This window comes from Centropristis striata, chromosome 16 (assembly GCF_030273125.1).
Source record: "Centropristis striata isolate RG_2023a ecotype Rhode Island chromosome 16, C.striata_1.0, whole genome shotgun sequence".
Taxonomy (NCBI): Eukaryota; Metazoa; Chordata; class Actinopteri; order Perciformes; family Serranidae; genus Centropristis; species Centropristis striata.
Window position 1 is genome coordinate 21,231,231 of NC_081532.1, and position 20,947 is coordinate 21,252,177.

The 20,947-nt window shown below is 41.7% G+C and overlaps 1 protein-coding gene across 4 annotated transcripts in view; it reads right to left on the minus strand.

Annotated features, from left to right (window-relative positions):
* The window catches only part of myt1lb (myelin transcription factor 1-like, b), a 109,911-nt gene extending 91,452 nt beyond the window's left edge, over positions 1-18,459 (minus strand). For 3 of the 4 annotated variants that reach the window (XM_059352773.1, XM_059352774.1, XM_059352771.1), the window contains exon 1: positions 18,409-18,459. The gene's annotated coding sequence lies outside the window, so the exon portion shown is untranslated. Of the gene's footprint in view, positions 1-17,725; positions 17,941-18,408 lie in introns of those variants that run through there. The other variant, XM_059352772.1, reaches the window with a different exon arrangement.
* Positions 18,460-20,947: the final 2,488 nt, after the last annotated feature.

Here is a 20,947-nt window from a genome sequence, read left to right on the forward strand (position 1 = left end):
TGTTAAAGGAAACTATAAAATCAGGCATTATCATTGGAATTAGAACTTTCTGACAGTCCTTGAACGGATCATAGGTTACGAAAGTTTCTGTCAAAGAAAGTAAGTAAATTGAAGCTTAAAATTTTGATATTTTTGTCTCAATTCTTAAATTGTCAGAAAAATTAAACCATTTGGTATAAGTAGATCTTGTTAAAAAACAATTCTAATTTAAAAACAATAATTTATCAGAGAAATTCAACTTTTTTTTTCATTTTCTATGATGTATGTCATTGTGACTGTGTAATACTGCACAAAAGACATATTTGACTATTGTGATTCCATAGAGGTGCAGAACAAGGTGAGTAAAATGTAAAAAGACCAAAAAACATCATTGGTTTTTCAATGGTTTTATTGTTCTTAAAGGCACAGCCTATATGGTTTCAAGTGTGATTTAACTGCCATATTTTTCAACACTATGGCCAAAATATCAAGACCTGAAAATGAAAGCTCATTTCTCATTTCAAAATTGAAATCCTGTCACCCCAATATGTGACTTTTCAACACCCATCAAACACTTCGGCACTGTCTTATATTAGCAAGTGGATGACTGGTGAGTAATATTCATATTCGATGGTAAGGCCACCACTGTCACTAGAAGCTTCTGCAGTATTTGCTAAATCTATTCCTGTATTAATCTTATGTTTGGCATAGTATAATGCATGCCACCTTGCCATTCCACAATGGGGAGCAGGTTTTCCAAGACCAAAAGCTCCACATCCCAAGGGATGATGCACCACAATATCTGAGGCTTTCGTTCTTGGCAGACAATGTCTATCCATTCACTGTCTTTCCAAACAAGATGCCCAGAGCTCTCCCCTGTCTTCAGACGCTTAGTCATCAAGCCAACTTCCTCTTAATACTCTTCCTGTCTCATTCACAGCTCTCCGTGGCTTTAGGAAGATGTTTGCTCAATTGAAAAGGCTCTCCCCTCTTTTTTTATTTCCCACTATCTGTCTCTCTCTCACTCTCACTCCCATGTCCTCTCCTATTCTTGTCTCAACAGGAGAGCGAGAGAGCGTTTGACTGGCTGCAAACGCTGCACTGCGCGCTCGCTCGGCAGTCAAGGACAACTCTAATAGAGGTAGAACAAAAGAAAAGGGGGGGGGGGAGACGGACCTATGGCGAGAAACAAGCGCACTGTGGCGCCAGGGTCTTTGAAATTATATATATTATAAAATAATAATAGTGTGTAATTCCTTTTTCAGTGGTGCTGACTTTTGCTCTGCACTGCTGTCCACAGGTGGTGAGCATGAAAAGAGAAATTTCAATCTACTTCTGTTTTGCATATCACAAAGCTCAATAGGAAGCTTTCAAAGAGCGACTCACCACTTTCCCCTCTGCACTGAGCACATACACAGTTGTATACAGTATATTTATTAAACTGAATATATAAGGTCACCACATTGTCTTTATAGTTGTCTATTCTTCTAATGTCTTAAACATTAAATGTATCTCTTTATATATTCATTATTTCCATGCGTGTATTTAACTTCCTTTGTACATTTTTCTACATTTAATATTCTTTCTATGCAGGATCCTGTTGTTACCCAATGTTTCCTTCGCATTAAATCTTAAAATAGATATTTTTAATGTAATGCGAGGATATTACATTTTTTATAGTATTAAAATTCCATGTGACATCCTTAAAACAAGCGAGTAAAGCATGTCTTTCTTTCTTCTTTCTGACACCTCAGTATGTGTTTGTGTTTACAGTCACTCCCACATAAAGTGCAGCATTTGCTATGAGCACATTTAAATGCCTCTGCAGCTAGATAGCTAATCCCTGTTGTGGATTGGCCCAGTTAGTGGTTCCCAGCTTTTGGAAGGGAATACTAAACTGGGGATGAGGTGGGAGGGGGGGGTGTGGGTATCTCTCTATTTATAATGGTAAACCCGTCCCATGTTTCTGCTGTGCTGATAGATGTTATCTGTGTCAGCCTTTGTTTCTTCCTCTCTCCTTCTCCTACCCTCATGTTCCCTCTGTTTCTCCCCACACAGTCTGTCTCCGGCTCTCTCTCGTTCTTATTCCCTGTCTTTTTTCGATGTTCTCTCTCCTCTCCTCCCTCCTCTTTCCATCCAGCGCCCAGATGCAGAGAAGGCAGCTGTGTTGTGTTTTAAAGTGTGCCCGGTTTAAAACCACTGTGCCCATGGCATCTGCAAAAAAAATAAAAATAATAACCAACCCCCACTATAGGCATCCATCTCTGTCTCTCCCTCTCTTTTCTCTTGCCATCTCTCTGCCTTTTAATCCTCTGAAATGAGATGAAAGACAACTGGCGTCCTTTTAGGGAGGAAAGGGTTAACCAGCTACCCAGCTCCTCTTCCAGCAAGCTCCCTAATAACCACCAATTATCAAACTGTACATCGGTGTACAGGAAAAGAATAGAAGAAAAAATATTTTAAAATTCTCTATTTTAGACAGGGCTTGCCAGCCCAGAGCTATACAGCTAGCTAGCTGGCTAACTAGTTTCTCAACTAGAGTAGCCCAAATGAGGTCCCTGCAGATTTGTAATGCCAATGACATGATACAGAAATCTCCTGATCAAGATAACAAGCTAAATGTGGCGGGTGGCTGTCTGGCAGCCCATCTCATAACTGTCAACAAAGAGAATGACAATATAGCCAGCTAGCTAGGGATCTCATTTAAGCCAGCTAATCAGACACAGCCGTGCTTTGTGCTAAGGTGGAGCCCTCCTGAGACCAACGCTTCGGAGACGAGAGGAGCGTATCATCTGACTCTGCCAGGGAAGATGCACCCAAACATGGGGGCTGAGGGAGACGCAGGCAAGCTGTGGGAGCCGGGGCTGTAATTAGGTGCCCTGAGCTTGACGCCCACACGCCTCGAATGAGACGCAATCCATCCCTACCCTCCCCTCTGCAAACAGGCTCCCGGGCGCCTGGGCTCTGGTACACAGCCACACACAGGTGCACATACACACACATGCCAGGGCTGTGGTTTATAGTTTGTCTCATCAAGCACACACAAAAAACAACTACAGTGTGTGCAAAAACACACAAGCATGTCATATAATGCATGTGATCATAAACAATCAACAACACATCCCTTGTATATCTTATATTCATGTGGCAAACATGTTAATAACCTGGTATGTAGCAACCAATAATATATTAATTTCTATATCTCTGTATCGATATTTAAGGAGAGAACAATAAATTCATAAAGAGAGGGAAAATAATAATGATAAGATGCAATTGGAATTTGATTGCATAAAAGAACAAAGAACTCAGGTTGAAATGGGAGGGGTCAAATAGACTGATGGGAGAGCAGGCTTAAAGAGTGTGTCATGCCTAATTAGGGTGTAAATGGAGGTTGAAAATGATTTATAATCATGAAATTTTATTTATGTTTTGCCATAGCACACCAATATGCTTCTGCTTGGTATAATTATTTTTCTGTTTTATTCACACCATTTATTTTTGTATTTCATTACATGTCACTATGTGAATATACGTACATTTGAATATGTTGGTGCAGTGTCAACACAATATTTCAGTTGCTTGATTTTCATATTTCTCATCCATAATGAAAGCGAAAAAATGTAAACCAATAAAAATGCGGTCACAAAAAAAGAAACCTCTTGAGGTGGCTGTATCAGAGGGCTGCAAGATTGGCAGGAAGACAACAATGAATGATTAAGTTCACAAAGTGCATAAGGCTCACATGAAACGTAATGAGAATGTATGCTGTACAACCAACCACTCACTGTATGGAACTCATCAAGGATTGCACCAAAAGTGTTTTCTTATAATGACGAGCTCAGCCAAAACACAAAATATATGCCAATATAATTTCCACTGTGGCCCAAAATAGAAACCAAAAATCAATCCCAAGCACAGTATAGAGAAAAAAAAGCTAGCTATCTCAACTGCAGAGTCTGTCTCCCCATCTCCCCTGGTCCGCGAGAGCAGAACACACTGGTGCGCTGGCTTTTGACCACGGCAATTTTAATCAGTCTTTTTCACACTTCATTGGGAATTCATCGCCGCCTTCCCCCTTCAAACATTGTTTGGGAGAGTTATCAGCGGCAGGCAGCATATCCGGTAATTATACATGCAAGGTAACGCTGGGAGCTGGGCTGAATATTTCAGCCAAATGCATGTGCTGCTGAGAGGCACTGGAGGGTACAGCTGCTTCATAATGCTGGGTCTGTGGCTGCCATGATTGAAGAATGGTGTTTGAGAGTCACATCCAGAAAGTAGTCATTTGCTACACGCGATGTGAAGTGGGCTGAAACATTAAGTTTAAAGCAACGTGATTTGCATTAGAATGAGCCAATTTGGAAAAAGGTGTTGTTCTTTAATGTAAATCCCTTTCCATGAATGAAAGCAGATTTCTTTGTTACAGATACAAGCACACAAAGTGTTTCAGCACATTGCGTATGTGAATGTGTTGCAGAGGCATGCTGCACACACTACAAGAGACTAGATCACTAAAAATTTTGATGGTTCAACATGTTTGTTTACTCTGTGAGTAAGAGGCCAGCTGTTAATAGGGTCTGAACACACAGCCAGACAAAAACCACAAAGACACACACACAGACACACACACACACACTCTGAAACCACCAGTCAGACACTAGAGGGTCCTCTGGGGAAAATAGCAGCGGGGGCATAACAATGACTCATCCAAATGGTCACGGAACACACAAACACACACACCCTGCCACGGCAGCCAGGCTGTCAGATAGCATCAGCACCCAGCCTATGGAGTGCTGTTGACAGGTGTGGCCCGCCAGTCACGCACACACACGCACACACACCAGCCAGTCACATCCCCCAACCCCTTTGCCTGACATGGTACCACATGTGATAATGTACCCCATTCAGTGACTGTGTGTGAGTGTGTGTGTTTGTCAAAGAGAAAGGGATAAAGTGAGAGGCTGTCGTGCATGTGTGTGAGTTTATCTGCATGCATTCAGCAGTTTGATGTATGTATGTATATGCCTGTGTGTGTACAGCCAATTCATACACTGCTAGTATATAGGAATGCTGCTGCAGCTGTGAATACTGTGTAGAGAGGCATGGAGACAGCTCCAGCATTGCAGTAAGATCAATAGAATAATACAGAGGCTGACTAATTCTCTCTCTATTGTGTGCAGCTTGTACAGTATATATCCATATGCCTCTGTATGTTTTTATGTGTGATTTTATGTATTTTTCACAGTGGGAATACTCTTTTTGGGTGCACACAGTACAGTAGACACTATTGTCTATTCAGGCATAGATGCACATCTACAGTACGTATACAGAATGTGTGTGGAAGAGTAAAACAGATGAGACCTGCACTCTGTTTGTGCAAATGTGTGTCTATGAATGAACATTTGAGAATGGAGTGTGCCTCACAAACAAAATCAGCCTTGCTGCTGCCTACAGGTACGCAGCTCTGCACTGTTACCAAATTAACAGGATGCAAAGCAAGGTAACAAAGAGGCACACACACACACACACACACACACACACACACACACACAGCCTTCAGTAGAAAATATACTGTTTTCTACCTGTATCACTGCTTATTGCTCACTCGTAATTAGAAAGCCATATGTTTGGAGTGTGAAACAAATAATATTAATGTTATTAGAGGAGTGTGCAGGCACGTGCGATGCATTCAAGCACGAGAACAGATGGACAAACACGCTTTCACATGCATGCGGGCATCCCCGCACAAACAATAGCCACCCACACCAAGGCACATTAACGCACTTCCCTCAGAACACACGTACACACACCCACAGACGTATACAACCCACTCTCTTGCCTCTAAGCAGTCTAGTCCAGTTACTACAAAGCCCACCAAGAGCTCTTTGCAGATCAAATAATCATGCCTTCCATCTGTTTCCATTTCTCTACATTAGCTTTGTGAAGGCGCCCTACAGACCCTGTTAAGAAGCGCCGCAGCCATGGGTAAAATAATGATTCCTCTCTCAACCCCCTACTCCTCATTATCTCCATCCAAAGCCAATTCAATGACAGGGAGTAGATATGGGCCAATTGCATGTACGGTCCTTATATTGTTCTGTAAAGCCGTCTTACTGTGATATTATGCAGGGCTTGCAATGTACAGTACTGTACTATAATGGGTTTTTTATTAGGAATAGCTCTTCTGATGTTGTTATGGTATGAAATATAGATCATAGTATACACTATGTCTAAATATGTTTACCTCAATCCTTTTGATTTTGCCCTGCTACCTCTGCAGTGTGACTGCATCCTTTTCCATGCCTTTATTTATTATTCTGGACACATATATTCTATTAGTTTGACCAACCGAGTCAGACTTCCACTGAGAAATGACATGTTCAATAAATATGACAGACTGAACAGACATACCGCACAAACTGGGATGAAAATGAATTAGTGAAATGCATAATATCACCATCTCCCTCATACAATGAGGTGGGAAGCTGACATTCAACTTGTGAGAGTATGTGCCATCTCGCCAATGAGCTTAGGAAAGGGGGGGGGGGGGGATATTTGGTCCCTGTTATGCAAGATGGAAATGAGTTTGCCACGCTTTGCTGTAGCCAAGCTATTTTGGAACGGCTCACATCGGAAAACGCTGGGCCGAGCAGGAAAATTAGGTCATTTACAAGAGCAGGGCAGTGCTTTCTTTCGGGACGCGAGCGGTGGCGAGTGCTAAGACTAAAGGACTGAAATGTGTAGCGCTATTTATTCAGGACCGAGGCTACAGAAATGTGAGTAAAATGAACAAGATGCAGGAGCTTAACACAGGCAAATAAAAGAGATGTTTTAACAGAGACCTGGCAGTGACCTGAATACACTGCAGCAATGGAAGCGAAGCAGGAATTCAGCTCTGAGTGCACAGCGTCAAATTCCTCCTGCATTTTGTAGCAGATCATACTACACACTATGACTTTCTTGTCTGTATGCAGAGACCGATGCTGACACAGAGGGTCTGATTTATTATGCATGGGACTGTGGGGCGCAATTGGTAAGGGGGAATGAGAAACGATGGCATCCTCCTTGTTAACAGTAAATATGTGATCCATCTGCCTCGTTAACCGCTGAACTGAGATCAAGAAGTGAAGGCAAAACTTGCACCTCCCTTCAGTTATATTTGAACTAATCATCCACTAGGAGGGAAAATCCTGCCACAGAGACCAGGATAACAATGACACAGATATGCACTGCAGTCAGAACGAGAGCAAAACGACACACAACATTTTTGGGAGACAAAGAGGCGAAGGACGGACCGGAGAGTGCAGAGAAAGAAATAGAGAGACAATCTAAGAGAGGAAATGACAGAGGGAACACTGGAAGGACAGACAGAGAAAGGGTACATGAGGAGAGACAGAGAATGGTGTGTGTGTGTGTGTGTGTGTGTGTGTGTGTGTGTTGGGGGGAGTTAGTAGGAAGGCCCAGAGGTGACTCGTCAGCAGTTTCAGGGGGCTGTGTCTGAGGAGGCCTCCAGGTAGCAGGTGAATATGCCCTAGTTTGAGGAACCTCTGTCTACGAACACCCTCACTTCAACTTAGTACACACAAAAACACACATGCACAGGAGGCATGTGCATAAAGCATGTAAACAAACACCCTTGACTTGAGGTGGAGGTAATCACCCTTTTTATTTTTATGCTGCAGTCACTTTTATTATTCCTCTTAGAATCTTGTTATTGAGTGCAATCAAAAGCCTGATTTATTTTGTTATTGCTAGCATACCACATTTATTCATGTAAATATCTTCATTTAAATTGCATCTCCAGCCAAAACTACTGTTATATCTGAATAGAGCCTGACAGATGTGTGATTCTTGAGTCCAATACTGAGCCAGTATTGTGGTGGATATTGTGAATTTTTGAGCAAGAATGACACGAGACCTTTTCTATGTTGCTTATAGGCACCGATTTAACACGATCTGATTTTGCAAAGGTTCTCACAAGTTCTTAAACAAATAACTTAATAGAACAATATTTAACATTGTACATTAACACTACATAAAATGTATGACAACTAAGATTCCAAAAAAGTTGGGACACTGTAAAACCTAAATAAAAACAGAATGCATCAAATTCTGAATGAGTTTTCCAGTTTGAACATATCAAATGTCTTGTTTTTGCTCTTTATTCAAATAAATGGAGATTGTATGTAAATTCATGTTTTTTATGTCAGGGTTGTACATTGTAAACTAATTTATCAGGGTTGTACATTGTCAACCAATTTTAGAAATAAGAAGAAAATACAGAAATAAAATAAAGAGATGAATAAACATCAGTACTGGATGTTCAGTATATGTCCATTGCTGACCATTTAAAAGAAAAAACAAAATCAACTTAAGCATCATTTTCTGTATTATGTGCTCTGTAAAAAAAAGCTTTTCTTATCGGAAAACAAAGTAATAGATACCAATATGTGTTTGAAATATCAGCCAATAATAACCAGCATACCAATATATCAATCTGGCTCTCAAATCTCACTCTGTTACTGTTAAAAGCAATAGAAAAAATCTTCTCGTCCATGATGATGCACTAGGATTGCATTTTCTTTCCTGTATATGATGGATTTACCAATAACGCAGCTTCTTTGTCCCACTTCTACCAAGCTCCCAAAAAACTGGATTTGGAAAAAAAAAGTGATTGATTTGACTGAAACGCACATGCCAGAAAGACAGATGATTAAAGAAAAATGGCCTCTCCAATTCAAGGGATCGTTCTGACACCTCTCAAAAAAAGCAACCAAATCAAAAATGGTGCGCTTGGATTGTTGTCTCACGCAATCCTTTCTGCATCTGAGTTTGATTTTCGGAGCTTGTCAAAGCAAGCCATAAGCACTAAGTGGTCAAATCTGAATCCAAATCATTGTTCCCCAAACAAAAGCTGTATGTTCACAAAACAAACTTATTGATCTGCGCTGTGTTTTTCCTGGGAATTTGTGTGGACGTGTGAGTGTGTGTCAATATTTATGCATCTATGTCTGTTTATGTTCCAACTGTTGCCGCAACTTGCATGTTTGCATGCATGTGTACACATATCCCTGCCCACATTGGCGCATTTGGTACCGCATATGTGTGTGTGTGTGTTTGTGTGTGTTCGATAAGCCGTCAGTCCTAAAGAGGGGCTATGCTGCTGTCATGCGATGACACCTCTTATTTGCTGCTGTCCTGTGAAGCGGAGCTGAAGGCAGAGGTCAGGCCACCCTCACAGAGACGCTGCGACTCAGAGCACATCATGTCTGCCTGCCTGCCACCCAGCACTGTAGTATAGGTCTCAGCCTATCACACACACACACACACACACACACACACACACACACACAGATTCATGCTCGCCTTCAACGCCAGGTATTTTATATTTGAATTTTCAATTAGCTCCCCTTCTTTTGCCTCAATTATATCTATTCAGAACACATAATAAACTGCACAGAAATAAATAACAGGATCACTGCCTATAACAATAACTACTTTGAGTCCATCCATTGAAACAAATGGTGCTTAATACAATGCCCTCTTTAGTCACCAGTGCGTGCGGTTCTGGATTTGTATTCATTCTGTCCTGCACATCAGTGTCTCTGTGGACAAGAGAAAGCAGGATGCAGCGTGGATATGAGGAGACCTGTAATACGCCTGCTGAATGGAATGCTACACTCAACAGTCATCCCCCCCCCACACACACACACACACCTCCAACTCCCCTCCTCCTTGCTCCTGTAGGCCGTCCATTCATCTCGGCCAGTGTCACATGTCGTCATCAATTACCCATTAGACAGTGTAATATTCCCCCAATATTGCCGGCGTGTGACTGGGAGATTTTAGAGTGATCAAAACCGACAAATCTGATTTACAGAGCTAGCATAAATAAGGAGATTGTGCCCTCCCTGATTGCCCTGTTGAATAATGGATGCCTGTTTGGTAATCATTTTCCAATATCACACCACTTTCCCCGAGACTGGTCTAGCAATCCTCTTCTTTTTCTTTCTTTCTCTCCCTCTCCTACATTCCTGTATACCTCAACATAGCAGAGTCCCCTGAAACAGTGATGAATAGACGTACGTAGTCAAAGAGACAAACTCTTTGTCTCTTTGACCTGCAGCATCTGGGGACTTTCTTGACTTTCGGCAGTGACGCTACAGTGATAGCGTCATTACTGAGGAGGAGGGTGTTGTTGTGATTGAAACATTTTGTTTTCTGATTCATCTTGTCATTGTTTCGAGACAGAAAATGTCAACAGGTGCCAATGTCATAGTTAATTCCATTTGTAAAAGAAAGTAAAAAAAGCAGGCTGAACTTGAAAATAAATCTGACTGAAATAAGCAAATTAATTTTTTTACAGAAACACAAAGTAAAGCTATGATTTGCTTGATCCAAACATGGCTGTTCCAATGATTTAAAGTTTTCTACTTTAAAAAAATTGAGCCATGTCAAAGACACATCGCTATGTTCCTGAATTATAAATACATATTTATGTTTTCTCAAAAAACTACATGCAAGAAAATCAAAAGACACTTGCCTACCTATGTACAAATATAGTAACTTGGGGTGGGTCACAATGATGGCAGCTAATGACTCTTTTCATCACAGAAGTTAGAGTTATCAGTATGGATTTACTTTACAAACTCTCCAAAAAGACACTGCATTTTAAGGCTGGATTACAAAGCTTCTGAATGGTAAACGATCACACTTGAACGCTCGTTTGAACATCATGAATTTGGAGGGAAAAAAGTATGTTTCTCACATGCAGTGTTGCACATGTGAGAGATATTTAACATTAGTACATTATGTTGTATATTGCATTCTCACATGCAGCTCAACATAAAAAGCTTCACTTCAGTGATACAGTCCACACTACAGTTTATTTTCAGATAAACTTACATTAAACATCAGGGTTTTTTTCCCACTGGCCCTATCTTTGAATAATTGTCAAATAGTTACCAGTAAATGTCAAATAGTACTTTTGCTTGAAATGCCATTACAGTAAGACATCAGGCAAACATCCAAAGGTTGCGCACATCATTTAGCTTCATGTCATCTTTCAGCTACAGCTTGATGGATGTGAGGTTAAACTTACTAAACTAGCTACAATCATAATCTGTGATATTTCTTCCTCCCCGATCATATGTGTATCAGGGGACTGGAAGTAGAAAACAGTATGTTACAAAAGGGTTTAGCAGGAGGCACAAGAGATGAAATTGTCTGTTGTGTACCTTCACTTTCTATAATGGTTTACATACACAAACCTTCAGTTCATACTAAATGTGGTACCAAATTAATTGTAATCGCATGACAACCACACAAGCAGTCTCAAGGTCAGCGCTTTGATGATATCGTAGCAGCGCTCTAAACAGCTGCTCCTTTGCTCTTTGTAATATTCTTCAAGGCACAGTCGTGCCTCTAATGGGAAAAGGCCAAACCAGGTTATGAAAATCCTTATTTACAGCTAGCTGCCTGGCTGTGTGAAGTAGGTCACAGCAGCTCCTGAAATGGAACGAAGTTAACTCACACCGTTTAATACTTTTCTTTTGAATGCCTGCTGCCTTACAATGGCACCTGAGGAAAAGACACAGAAATAATGTCTCCACTCCTCCTTAGCAAGAGTGTCTTGACCCTACTGTTAAAAATGTATCTGCACCCTGTGGGAAAGTCCAGATTTTACCTGACTTAACAAATAAAGGGGTTGTAAATAGCAGGGCAGAGGTTTAGCTATTAATACCATTAGGGACATTCCAGCATGTCCTCCATCATATCTATCCAGGAAAGGATGCAGAGCAAAACAGTTCAGACCTTACACCAAATGATCCCAATGGCCAAGAGGTCAGGCAGGCTTTATAAATATAACACTATACTATAACCTCGTCTGGCACTCTATGCTCATCATCATATGCTCAGACGTATGCAACTTACACAATCTGTCTGACAGAGCTGGATAGGTGTGGGGCCTGAGGTGTAGGTGAGCGCTGTCCCCCGGGGTGATGGATGCCTGTGGGAGGCTGTTATGCCACAAGGTGAAAATGTCCATTAATCAGCCCCACTTCCTCCATTGCCGTGGCTTTCCCATTACCAACGCACTCCGAGCAGGCTGATTGGTTTTTAATTGGCCTGCCCGCCAGGAGATAGATCATGTTTTCCCAGAGGAAAGGCACGGAGGTGTGTGTGTGAGTGTGTGTTGGGGGCACCCGTGCTATCTCTAGAGGGATACCCACACTAAAAGACTCTCTATGCACCTATTTTACAAAAGGGAGGAACGGCCAGATCGAGGTGGTCACCCGCCACATGCAATATCAGTACTTTTGCAAAGAAAACAAGTGAAACTTTTTTCGTTTTTGTCATTTCATTGACGACATGACAGCTACCAATTATGCCAGTAATTAAACAAACACATCCCTCTACATATGAGACTGAAATTGGCATGTCCATAAACTAAATCTTAACCCCAGCCCCCATGTTTTGTGTGAATACGTGTATCATTATTTTGTCTATTTTCACTTGTCCAAACAGAAATTGCATTTATTAAAGCCAGAGTACTTGATCAGCTTAATCAATCAATCAATCAATCAATCAATAATCTTATTTGTCAATTTGTGAATCATTTGTGCAGTTATGTTCCCCATCAGGAGGCCTTCTCCTTTTTTCTCGTTGGAGTCCTCTGCTCTGTCAGATCTGCACACAGAACAGTTGACACCAGCACACCAGCACCCAGCCAAGCCTCGGAGAAACAATTTGGATTCAATGCAGGAACAGAGGTCCAATGCCTGTACGCTGGCGAGCACCAAGATCCATGTGGCCAGGTTTAATTCCTCTACGCCTGCTCCGTGCTTCCTCCGACGCAGTAATGGTCTTGCATGTCCATATGTTTTGGGGTTTGTAGCTGGTCCCCGTTTTCTCCACCTTTAACTTCATGTTTATTGTGATGTTTACATTTAAAAAACATCATCAGACGTTGGCCTAGACGGCAGGAGGAGAGCCACGAGTTGATTTCCTTCTCCCGGTGTGCGACCCGTAGTCACAATGTCAATCACAAAAAGCACAACTAATTCTTGCAAAATAAATGCAAGAGCACAAATTTAGCATAAATTTAGCATACATTTACATATAAATGAACGTTACATTCAAGCCCTTGCCAAACAAGTTCACACAATGCTGATTAAGCCCATCACCACCAGGGAAAGCACCCTGTCTTTCACAGTATACCGGAGGTGTCTGTGGTGACTTTACCTAGCTGACGCACCCAAACTTCTCCTGGACCGGTTGGTATCTGTAAAATACTAGTGCAGTGCTGATTCAAAATGTGCTTGTTTAGTATTATTTGCACGGGAGGACTTAAAGAGAGTGCTCCTGAGGGCAGGGGAGACAACAAGCCCATCTGCAGCCATACGTCATAGAGTGTAGGAGGCACTCTTTAGTGAGTCTTAAAACCCAGAAATGTGTTGGAATTTTTGGTGCTTGGTATTTTTGAAATGGGATTAGATGTTTCAAATATGGTCTGTAATTAACAAGAGCATAAGAGGTTTTCAATACATCAGTAAACATCCCACTTGTGGCTTTAAAATGCAAATAGCTAATATTTAGCTGTGTCTACAGAGGTTTTCAGAGACATTAAAAAACCAACAACGGGGGTTTGTGGTGGTGACGTTATAGTCATGCAAAAGTGACTATTTGGTGTAAACCTCTAATGTAAGCTTTTTAGTTCTGCCTATTTCATTTGTGTGTCAAAAATCATAAAAGTGGTGTTGATTTGTGCATATAAGCTTGCTGAACAAAACTTGCAGGGCGAAGACAAATGCAGTTGTTCCAAAAATAATAATATGGCATAACTTTAATCTTCCACTGGCTGATAAAAATCATGAATTTTATTCTAAGTGATGAATGGGCCATAATTAATAGCCTGTAGCAGCAATCGTGGCGAAGATGCATGTGTGAAGGACACGAGAGCAGCTACATCTCACACTGAGTAGACGTCAGTATTGACATTGTGTCTGCTCAAATAGATCAATCCCCTCTCCGCCCTAGCCTGACCACGTCATTGAGGTTGATTGGAAGAACACATTGATTCCCTATGGTATCTTCACACGGGTTCACAAGGATACACATTCACAGTGCAACCACAGGCTGATCCATGTGGCCTTTGTACGAGTTAGAAGCAGAAAAAATAACACTTGGCTTGAATAAAATTAGCATTTGAGAGGAAATGTTTAAAATAATCCCAGCAGTTGCTTAATCGATCTGCGTCGTGCAATGATTCATCGTAAGGAGAGAGAGCAGACAGCCTCCATGGCGTGGGCAAATATACTGCAGGCCAGCACTTCTGTAGGTGCACCACAGTCTGGCGTCAAGGGCAGGTTACGATAGAAGGCCAGCCTGTAAGCCTGTGTTAGCCTTCACCACAGGGAGAGAGGGTGATCTGCACTGTGTTGGGGAGATATGCTCCTGGTGTGGAGCTGGAGGGAGCACAATCTACTGGGAGCTGCATGCAGTACAGCAGAGGCTGCAGATGGGAGTTATTTTCAGAGAGTGGCCACAAGTTCTCTCTATACAGGGATGAAATTCAAGGTTAAACCAGATTCACCAGTTTGCTGGTGAAACAATTTTACCATCTGCAATATCTAGTTTATGACATGGTAATGCAGCATTGTGTAACATTGTACATATCTATTTTTATTTTTTATGTTAACAACTTTTCTTCCAAGTTTGGAATGCATTTCTTCTGTCCCTCCGTCTCCTCTGATACACATGTCAACAGCAAGGAGCTTCAGGTGGAGGCAAATGTAGTTCACACAGTTCCCTCCGGATCCTATCCCCCTCCCCACATATTCTCAGGAGCACATTTTCTTATGCTATGTTTTATTCTTTACGATTATGTTTGTTCTTGATATGTCACAAAAACAGTCCTAATCAATGTCAGCAAATGGTTTATATTAGGGTGGATGGATAGGTCAAACAGGACTGTCACCAAAGAGAGCACTGTTCACGTCATGTCTGAAACCAAATGTCAACATTGAGGGTTTTTTTAATAATTTTAACCCAAACCATAAGCTTTAACTAAGTCTAACCAATTACTTCTGTTGCCTGAAACGTTTCAGGCTAATGTGTTTAAACTGTAGTTTTGTTTTGAACTGCAACTGTAATCTGGGAGAAAATAAATTCCTCTTGAAACATATTTGAAAACACAGATTCATTGTATAGGAATGTCATTTTTAGGGTTGCCAGTGCAGTCACAAAGATGTGATCCCTCACTGGCTTATTGGCTTGGTGTGAATTAAAATACTAATTTCTCTTTTACCCTCAACGTCCACTGGTTTCCCTCAGAATAAAAATCATATATACAAAGGTAAATATATATTACAATTGAGTATTTAAATATGTTTTTGGACTATTCCGGAATGTTTTATAAATACAAATGTCTGGGTATGCAGTATTTATGTGAAGGCACTTGCAAAGTGACCACTACAGTAGACCACACAGACAGTCCAGCATGAATGCAGAGTCATGCTATGGCAGTGTATGGCTCAGACATGCTAAGCATAGAGTGTGGATGTGTGATCCAGCTACTCAACATCGAGGCTAATATTAGCGCATGGCTGCCCCCCACCCCTACCAATCGCATGTAGGGGATCCCCAGGAGGTTTTCTGCTGCTCATTCATTAAGCTGCTGAGGATAAGGGACATACAGGATCTCCCACGCAAGACCCCCACCTATCCATCCATTAGACCCAGTCTGCAGCCATAGATCTTTCAGAACAATCTGCATTATACTGTATTTATACATAGATACAATACGTATTTATCATTTATAATCTAATATCACAGAAGAATACTCTGAGCATGGAGGCAGGAAGTAACTATCACACATTACAGTACCAAAGTACAGTGCATCAGTACAATTCTTATGATCTTACAGTCCATATTCAGCAATCCCATCAACACCCAATTTCCTCTGCCCTCCAGCTCTGACGAGACTGTTGTGATTATGAGGGGCTTGGTTCTTTTACTTTCATACCAGAGAGAGAAAGAGAGACAGAGAGAAAAGATCCCAGGGAGGGAAGGAGGGAGGGAGGTGGTGGTGGTGGGGGGGTTCCCGCAATGTTGGTCGCAGTAAGACCCGGGTAGCGTGCTTTCCCTCTATAATTTAATCACATTCAGCTGTCTCCCTGTCCTCGGCTCGCTCAGCAAAGCACATCAGGCACCATGGTGGCACAAACACGCACACAGTCGCACACACTCCCGGCACACCAACACAAGTTCCCCTCCCTAACAAGCAAGACATTTCTTTCCTCTTCATGCTAAAGGAACATCCCAAAGAACATGACTTCACCTCGTGCCAAGCAGCTTGTCCCGACCGCTTCAATAAAGTGACACAACCCTGAAAGATGCAGGGCACCGAAGGACACTTTACTAAAGCTGCAGTGCTCACCAGCTTCTCTCCAATAATTGTAATAAAAGTATGAATTTATCAAACTAAAAGGCATACAGAGACTTAAATGGATATTGTGGCAATGCCACTTTTATTGTCACTACATCCTGATTCTTGTCACGGGAAACATGCTGTTATAATCCCTCGCAGTATCCCCAGATGTCACCCAGCATTGTCTCCATCATTTGTTGACATGAGAAACATTCATTTTGACACACTTTGGGCCAGGGAGAGTAGACACAAGTAGATCACTTTGTATTAGAGCTTTGTTTGTCTTGACAGAATGAAACATGTTGCAGTGCATCTGCTTCTTTCTGCTGTGTATATACAGTATATGCCACCCACAGGAACACACACAAGCAAACACAACATCTGCATTATTTTTTCCTTTCACACACAAATCAGAAAACTACTGTGCGTAAAAGATAGACCGATGGGACTAGAGCACGTGAGTGTGTGTTTGTGATTGTTTTTTATGCATGCAACTCAAGCAAAGAGTTTACTGTATTTGAAGTCGGGAACTCAAGCTCTCTTCCAACTTCAAATTCTCTCCTTTCCCTCTCTCAGCCTCTTCTCCGTCTCCATTTCCACTACTTCTAATTGTTTTCTGGCATTCATTCACAGTGGCTGCCTTCCCTGGATGCCAAACAGTGTCCTCGCTCCCTCCTCAATCTCAAAGTAACTAACAACACATCGCACAGGGCTTATGACAATAATTCTTAATTATAATAATAACAATACACTCCTGCTTAGAACTTTTAAACAAATGTGTAGTCATAACAAGTGCCTCTTGTTCTCTAACACAGCTAAAGTTTACAGTGCAGCATTTTCCACAGCAGGAGCACTAAACTTGCAGAACAAACTTTTAAATGGCTGCTCACATTGGACCACTACTTTTATGCTTCTTTGTGAAATAAAACAGCATTCAAGAGGGAAAACATTATTCATTTTCAGTAGCCAAACACAATATCAGCTAAACATAATATTAGCCATCCCAAAGCAACACAACTGGAACAATAAACTAACTAAATCTCCTCAGCTAGCTGTTACTTTTTCTCACTTAAGTCACTGCACCAATACCATAAGGTGACATTACTATCTGAACAATAAGTAACATTAGAGCACTATACAAAAACTGTGTAGAATAAGAAAAAAAGGAATCATAATTTGTTGATTGCCTCAGTTTAAAGCAAGACATATTTTTTGGTAATTCCACTCAAATATTATCTTTGCAAGATTGTAGATGTACCCCATATCTTCCATCAATGCATCAAAGAATGCTCTAAACAAATACAAGTTACCTACCAACTGCAGTCTTCTCTTTAAACTTTTCCTCCTGCTTTCCAGAATGCGCTTCCTCTCCTTTTTCAGTCTTTCCTTTACTTCTCTCCCTCACTCTCTCCCAATTCACTCACTGTGCTCACTGCAAAGTTCTGCTCTCCTCCTGCATGCAAATCATTTTTACGACTTGAGAGATGACTAGGAATGAGGGAAGGAGGGAGAGCAAAAGGGAGAAAGGATGACAGAGGGGTGGAGGAGTAGAGATAATGGTTGGAAGGCAGGCAACCAATGGGCCTGGAGCCTAATGGAAAAAGGGAATCAGGACACACCAATGAGGCGCAGCCTGGCGAGAGAGAGCGAGAAGGAGAGAGAGAGAGAGAGCGAGGAGAGAGAGAGAGAGAGAGAGAGAGAGAGCGGAGGAAACGGGTAAGGGAAGCAGGGATGGCGAGAGCACAGTCGGGAGGAGACGGTGTAACGCAGACTGAGAAAGACACTGAGGGAGAGAGAAAGCACACAGAGAGCACAGAGAAATAGAGAGAGGGAGAGAGTGCAGAGCTGTACATAGCGGGTGAGCACAGGAGGTGGAGAGAGGCGAGCATCCCAGGCGAGATGGGAAGAGTGCAGATTAGAGAGGAGAACGGAAAGAGAGAAAAGAAAGCGAAAGAAAGGGGAAGGAAGAAAGGAAAAGAAGGAAGGAACTGACTTACCTGGGTTCTGCCAGTGGCATCCTTCACACACCGCCTCGCAGACTCCACACACACATGTATACACGCACCCACCCCAGCGATACAGGCACACTCCGCGCTGCCGCTGAGACTAACCAAAAGCAAAAACAACAAAGGAGAGGACTGCCAAAGCCGACTGGTATACCCTAAAGCAATCGTGCCTGTGTGTGTGTGTGTGTCTGTGTGTGTGTGTGCATGTGTGTGTATGTGTGTGTGCAAGTGTGTGAGTGTCAGGGAGAGAGGGTGGGAGTGTGTATGAGCATGTGTTTGTGCTGGGAGGCGAGGGAGAGACGGTTGAAGGAAGCTAAAATGCTCTCTCTCCTTTCTCAGTCCTATAAGCCGAACTGGTTTCCCAGTCTCTCTCTCTCTTTCTCTCTCTCTCTCTCTGTTTCTTTCTCTCTCTATCTGTGTATCTCACTCTCTCTGTACACTGTGCATGTATGTCCTCCAACACTCAATATGTTCCCTCTCTCTCCCTTGCTCTCTCTCTGCCTGCTCATGTGCCCTCCCTTCCCCTTCTCCCTCTTATACATTTATTCAGGGCTGCAGACTGTCTGCTCCCAGAGTCAGTTCTTCCCACGGGCCCCGGGTAGAGATGGGGGGAGGGAGGGAGGGAGGGGGTGGAGGGAGGGCAAGGGAAAGAGAGGGAGAATAGAGGAGGGATGGGGGTAATAGTGAGCCATGTGGAACATGTGCAGTGCATTTATGTCAAATAGGAGAGACACAAATTTGTGCCTTTAAAAAGGCAAAATGAGCTCCACTCGTGGTTCAGTGCACATTATTTGGCCTGGGATCATTCAGAGAGCTGAGAGAGACACAGGATGCAAACTTAAAGGAAGTCTCTGGCTGATCGCTGGCTTGCTGTTAATTAACACTTGTTTCCCCCCATTCCAGGCTTCGAGGCTGGCTGAGCACCAGAATTAAGAGCGCAGAAGATGAATGAGTATTGAAACAGGCTAGTTGTAGCCATGTGTTCAGTGATGAGCACTGGTAATGCACTGCTCCCAAACAGGAGACAATATTTACAATATAATCATGCTCGAACCATAAAGAGGGTGACATTCATGCGCACTCTTGTGTGAATGAAAATGGGAATAACAACGTGATGATTTCCATATTTACCCAGATATGCAAACACAGAGAATGCTAATTTGATCCCTGAGACATCGTCATAATTAGATTATAAATTAGGTTCATTTCTTACCGGACAAGAGGTGCTAATTCATTCATTTTCCACCAGTGGGGGAGACTCAGCTGAGAAATGCAGCAGCCACCCTATAGGCAGAACACAATATTGGGGACTCATATTCTCATCTGACAGCAACAAGCAATAACATATTCAAATAAATTCATATTTACACATAAATATTCAGAATAACATTCAAAGACACAGGCCTATGTTGTGCTCTTCCAATTCAGTGTACATGTATATGAGGCACATTGCTTTGATCTTCACTATAACAGTAAACAAATCAAATGCCATACAGCAGTATTTTACAGAACCAACAAGCAGTGCTCTCTCCAACAATGCTGCCAGGCAGCTGAGGAAGGCATGATAAGTACTCTAGTGGGTTGGGACACAGATGCCCTCGGGGCGTTCAATATTAGCAATTTCAAATTCTTATTTGGCTATGTTAATGCCAATCAAGGACAATTAATTTAGCCCACATTCTTTAAACAAATAAACAAAGGGGAGAAATGTGCATGAATAAGGAAAATGCCAATAATTTGAGGGAATCTTCACACATAAAGAACACTAGCTGGAAATCAATGTTAAAGCCGTTATTGTATTATGACACTCATATCTCAGCAGAGAGCCACATTGGTCTCAGTTATGAAGCAGAGCAGTTCGGACCTTAACCTGGATGTGAGTTCCTGCAAATGAACAGCAACTAATTTGTGAATTAGTATGTGGTTAAACTGGCTACAGAGAAACTCCACAGTTGCACTTGGACATGTTCGACCTTTTTATGTGCCCTGATATATCTGACTAATATTTCGTTTTTTGTTTATTTCAGTACTTTGAATTGTAACAAAATTGTACATATTTAAAGATATCACACGTGTCATATTATTTAACTGTAATAAATCAAGTTATCTTACCAACTGAAGCTTTAATTGCAGGCTTTTTAAGAATATTGCATATTTTCTGTTGCACTAGTATTCTTCTTCTGCTGATATTTAGTTTAGTTCGGGACTTACATTTAGAGTGGAATTTATATGACCATGAGTTTGAGTCATTTTTTTTAGAATAAATCCCAAACCATACAGCTCTCTCATAGTGGGCATTTTGCCCTGCCAAACACAGGTGTAACTGATAGCATTAATAGCTGCAATTATGATTATTGGCTCAGGGAGACTTAATTAATGCCATTACTCACACCTGTGTATTTGCTTTTATCAACAAGCAAAACATGTCGACTTAAGAATTTAAAAGCTTACAATGTTATTAATGCAAGAAGATTCAACATATTTGTCCATCATTTGTTGTTATTATGCAAGGTTTATGACAAGGATCTTT